Consider the following 6,000-nt stretch of genomic DNA (forward strand, 5'->3'; position numbering starts at 1 on the left):
TTAATATTTGAAAATTGGGCATAAGAGTAACAGGAAATATGAACCAATGGCAAATTGAATAATTAATTTTATTGATTACTATAAGTATGAATCATTATTAGCTCAATAAGACATAGTCATGTGGATATTCAATATGAGTTGTTGTTTTTAGGTGTCATCTAGTCGTTTCCAACTCACAGTGACCCCATACACAACAGAATGAAACACTGCCCCATCCTAGACCATCCTCACAATCATTGCTATGGTTGAGCCCATTGTTGCAGCCACTGTGTCAACCCATCACGTTGAAGGTCTTCCTCTTTTTCGCTGATCCTCAATGTTACCAAGCATGATGTCCTTCTCCAAGGACTGGTCACTCTTCATAACACGTCCAAAGTACATGAGATGAAGTCTCACCATCCTCACTTCTAAGAAGCATTCTGGCTGTACTTTTTCCAAGATAGATTTGTTTGTTCTTCCGGTAGTCCATGGTATAGCCAATATTCTTCGCCAACACCATAATTCGAAGGCATCGGTTCTTCTGTCTTCCTTACTCATTGTCCAGCTTTCATATGCATATGGGATTGAAAATACCATGGCTTATGTCAGGTGCACCCTAGTCCTCAAGGCAACATCTTTGCTTTTTAACACTTTAAAGAGGTCTTTTCCAGTAGATTTGCCCAATGCAATACATAGTTTGATTTCTTGGCTGCTGCTTCCATGGGCACTGATTGTGGATCCAAGTAAAATGAAATCCTTGACCACTTCAATGTTTTCTTCGTTTATCATGATGTTTCTTATTGGTCCAGCTGTGAAGATTTTTGCTTTCTTTATGTTAATGTGTAATCCATACTGAAGAATGGAGTAGAAAATTCATTTTGTTTACTATTGGAGGAGATAAAGAAATAATGATTCAAATAAAATTATATGAAAGTCAAAGTAATTTGTAGCTTATAGAAATATAAAACATTTTAAACCTGGAAGAAATGTCAAAATAATTAGAGTCTATCATTAAAGATTCTCATTAAAAACAAAACTGAACTGAAAGAAGGAGAAAAACCATTCTTTCTCACGGTCATAATTTTTCATTGGTCTTTGACAACCGCTTTTAATTTTTTAAAGGATGAGTATAAAAATTTTAGTCAAAAATTACTATACCATCTATTAGTTCAGACTCTAGATCTACAATTTTGTTTTGCCTCCAAAATAGTCAGATGATAATATTTTGACATTCTGTACACTTGATGTAGTATAGAAAAAAGAATTGCATGGTTTCATATTTTCCATGTAGGTATTTTATAAGAAGTTGGAAAGTAGAGAAATATTTGGAAGATTTGGTTTAAAAAGAGAGTTTCTTTATTATAAATATTAATTTGTGTCTAAAAATAAAATGATAAAGCTTTTTGTTTCTTATTTGTAATCATATTTTCCAGGTAATGAAAGTTAAAATACAAAAGAGAAACCCAGCTCAGCCTCTGAAAACACATAAATAATAAAGCATTACGTTCTAAGTAAGTAAAATGAATCAGTAACTACAAATAGAATTATATATTTGAAATCTTGAGTATGAGGGAAAAATATTTATTCAACATCTATGTTGTTGCTATGGTTAGGTGTTGTCAAGTTGGTTCCAACTCATAGCGACCCTATGTACAATAGACCAAAACACTGACCTGTCCTGTGCAATCCTAACAATCATTGTTATGCTTGAGCCCATTGTTGCAGCCACTGTGTCAACACATCTTGTTGAGAGTCTTCCTCTTTTTCGCTAGCCCTCTGCTTTACCAAGCATGTTGTCCTTCTCCAAGGACTGATCCCTTCTGATAACATGTCCAAAGTATGTAAGACATAGTTTCAAACCATCCTTGCTTCTAAGGAACATTCTGGTTGTACTTCTTCTAAGACAGATTCGTTCATGCTTTTAGGGTATATTCAATATTCTTCGCCAACATAATTCAAAGGCATCGATTCTTTGGTCTTCCTTATTCATGTATATGAGACTATTGAAAACATCATGGCTTGGGTCAGGCGCACCTTAGTATTCAAGGTTGTCACCTTTGCTTTTCAACACTTTAAAGCGGTCTTTTGCAGCAGATTTGCCCAATGCAATACATCTTTTGATTTCTTAACTGCTGCTTCCATGGGTGTTGATTGTGGATCCAAGTAAAATGAAATCCTTGACAACTTCCATCTTTTCTCTGTTTATCATGAACTTGTTTATTGGTCCAGTTTTGAGGATTTTTGTTTTCTTTATGTTGAGGTGTAATCCATACTGAAGGCTGTGGTCTTTGATCTTCATCAGTAAGTGCTTCAAGCCCTCTTCACTTTCAGCAAGCAAGGTTGTGTCATCTGCATAATGCAGGTTGTTAATGAGTCTTCCTCCAATCCTGATGCTCCATTCTTTTTTTGAATCTTTGTGATTATTTTCTTTACGTACTTACACTTTATCTACCTTGAAAAGAAGACATAATATACTAATACATTCTCAGAAAATCCCTGTAGCTTGCCAATATACTGCATTGTTTTTATGTAGGAACAGCCATAATCCTTAAAGTCTGCAGGAGAACTTGAAAGACATCCAGATGGGAATAACATGGGATAACCCCAAATAAAGACATGAAAGTGAATTCTAGCTCAAAAATGCAAAGGAGACAATGTGAAGGCCCTCTTTTTTTTTTAATACTTAAAATGTATCAAATATTTCCAAAATTGAATCCATACAAGTAAAATTAATGACTCATTATTAGTCACCCAAGAAGACTGAGGTGTGAAGCAAGATTAAGAGCTTGAGAGTCTTCATTCAAAAAGTGTTGTTTCGAAATTGATCTATAAAAATCTGAAAGACAAATTTCAAATTATTTGAACAACTCATACATCCTAAGTTGAGTCCCTCTATCATTTAACTCTGTAACAAAGGCTTATGATAGGCAAATACACATATTTACATTCAAAAAATATGTATATTCTTTCACATATACGTATGTAAATATATATATATATATATGTACGTATGTATATACATATGTTGTGTTGCTGTTAGCTGCCATCAAGTCGGCCCCTGACTCATGGTGACTACACGTGTTAAAGAGTAGAACTTCTCCATAGGGTTTTCTTTCCTCAATGTTTATGGAAGCAGTTTGCCAGGCCTTTCTTCCACAGAGTGGCTGAATGGGTTCAAACTGCCAATCTTTAGGTTAACGATCAATCACAATTGCTTGTACCACTCAGAATCCTTGTATATACATATACTCATGTGTATATATATTTGCATGTATTGTGTAAAGATATAAATATAGATATTCCAACTCAGAAAAAACAAAATGAGAAGAGGAAATAAATATTGTATTTGAAGAAAAGAAGTCCATAATTAATGGTGATTGAAGTCAGAGAATTGAGAAATAAAGGCATAGTTCTGATTACTTAAAAAATTCAACACATCAACAATATGCTTGCGATTATAATGGCTTTACAGATGGTGTTACCTCTTTCTAGAATGATTTCCCACCTTTACTTCTTCACACCAGTACTTAAAGACTCTGCAAAATGCCACCTCTTATGGGACTCTGTTCCCAATGCACAGTTTGTGTTAAATGTTTCTCCTGTACTCTTCAGTGGTTTAGAGCCTGCCTGTTAACCAAAAGGTCAGCAGTTCAAATCCACCAGCCACACCTTGGAAACCCTATGGGACAGTTCTACTCTATCCTATAGGGTAACTATGAGTTGGAATTAACTTGGTGGCAACAGGTTTCTTTGGTACTCATCTGTAGCTCCTGGGCCTGGAAACCCCGTCAGAGGACTGACATCACCAAGCTACTGCTGTGCCTCCCCACACCACTTGAGTGCTGTGAGGAGAATGCTCACAATTTGTTGTGGAATAGGCATTTAATATATTTGTTGAGCAATTAAATTAGTGGACAAACAGTTGAAAGGATACATGCATGCCTAAACAATAAATTTCTTTTTAAAAATACTCTTCTTTGTTTAGGAGAAACCCTTGAGACTTGGGTAACTTAGAGAATCATACTAGAAGAAATGAAATATTTCCATTTGGGATATTTCATCAAACAAAATCTCTTGCTACAGACTTTCAGATAACTCCAAAAGTGCTTCTGTGGAGGATACTTTAGCAGCTGTATAATGTTGTATTGATCTAAACAACTGTGAGAAAGGGGTCAAAAGTGAAGCCAGTTCAGCATTTTAACTGCAAGAACTGTACCAAAGATTAAAAAAAAAGTTAACTGCTTTTTTTGTTTGACTTTCATTTTTTTTAGGGCAGGGAATATGAATAAGTCACCTAACAGCCAGAACTAGAAATTACATAAGTTGTGTAAATGTACATAAGGACAAAAGCTTTATCTATCACTTTCTTGTCATGACTTCCTTTCAATCCATTTCCTTTTGGGTTCTTTTTTCTTTTCCTTTGTTTTCCTTTGCCACTGTACTTTTCTAACTTTTTCTTTTTTGGTTATCTCTATCTCTCTATGTTATTAAGCTGGGGAAAAAAAAATGACTATCATTATATCTTCCACTAACAAAAGGACACCCCATCCAGATGAGGAATTCCTCTGCAATCTGGTTCTTAGTAGTACTGTGAATACAGTCACACAAGCCAAAAAGGTTAAAAGCCCAGAACAAAACAGAAATGTATACAAAGTAGTTCAGCTGTGGTTACTGGAATATTTGCAGAAGCAGGGAGATTAACTTATCATACAGCAATCAGACAACTCCAGGGTTGGCAGATGCACAGATGCAAATATCCCTAAATATATCTACAAATTCTAAAGAGAAAAAAGACTGCGTCTCTCTCTTATGTGTCTAATATGTATCCATGAGAAACTATCATTATTAAGCATAATATTTTAATGGGCTCATGACATGAAGATCAAAGATCAGGAAACCAAAACATATGATGACGTGAAATTTATATAAAAATGTTCATTATGCATGTGTGCTCCTTTCCTGCACTTCTATTCTGAGAATCCTAATATTAAAATTGCAGATACTATTAATCCTGATAATACCTACCAAAAATGAAATTAGAATTTCATAAATAAAGAGGAGTCTGAGGAGCTGACTAACTTGAGAAGTAGGAGATCATTCAACAAGTATCCTGAGAACCTACTGTCTTAGTTATCTAATACTGCTATAACAGAAATACCAAAAGTGGATGGCTTTAATAAAGAGCAATTTATTCTCTCACAATCTAGGAGGCTAGAAGTCTGAATTCACGGTGTCAGCTCCAGTGGAAAGCTTTCTCTGTCGGCCCTGGGGAAAGGCCCTTGTCATTGATATACCCCTGGTCTAGGAGCTTCTCAGCACAGGGACCCCCAGGTCCAAAGGACGCACTCCCCTCCTGGTCCTTCATTCTTGGTGGCATGAGGTCCCTTTCCTCTCTGCTCAATTCTCTCTTTTAGTTCTCAAAAGAGACTGATTCAAGATACAACCTAATTCTGTAGATTGTGTCCTGCCTCATTAACATAACTGCCTCTAATCCTGCCTCATTTACATCATAGAGGTTAGGATTTACAACACATAGGATAATCAAATCAGATCACAAAATGGTGGACAAACACACAAAGCTGGGAATCATGGCCTAGCCAAGTTGACACATATTTTTGGGGGACACAAGTCAATCCATAATACCTACCACTACCAAATTTTAAGGTTAGTGCTATAGTAAATTCAGAGGAGTATGAAATATATCCTAGGACATCAGCTACCATGCAATATTATTCAAATAATTAAGTAAAAGGTAGTATGTATAAAGGAGAATAAATAAGTGACAAAAAGGTTTGTTGGGGAGTTCTGAAAACATGCGTTCTAGGCAGAAGCACCACACCGTTCCTCCACGGAAAAGATCCGAAAAACTAAGCCAAACAGAGAAAACAGCAATCCTGAAACCCTAAAACATCAAATGAAGAGATAAAGAACTCAGCGAAGCACCAAATGGAGTGAGAAAACCGACAGAGAATGGAGAGCAAGGAGAGGTTCATGCAGAGGTCCCCTATCAGTCAACGCAGC

General features: G+C 35.9%; 1 protein-coding gene across 1 annotated transcript in view; it reads right to left on the reverse strand.

Moving 5' to 3' along the window:
• The window catches only part of ACSS3 (acyl-CoA synthetase short chain family member 3), a 215,654-nt gene that overhangs the window by 103,218 nt on the left and 106,436 nt on the right, over positions 1 to 6,000 (reverse strand). The window lies entirely within an intron of this gene.

This window comes from Trichechus manatus, unplaced genomic scaffold (assembly GCF_000243295.1).
Source record: "Trichechus manatus latirostris isolate Lorelei unplaced genomic scaffold, TriManLat1.0 scaffold00125, whole genome shotgun sequence".
NCBI lineage: Eukaryota > Metazoa > Chordata > Mammalia > Sirenia > Trichechidae > Trichechus > Trichechus manatus.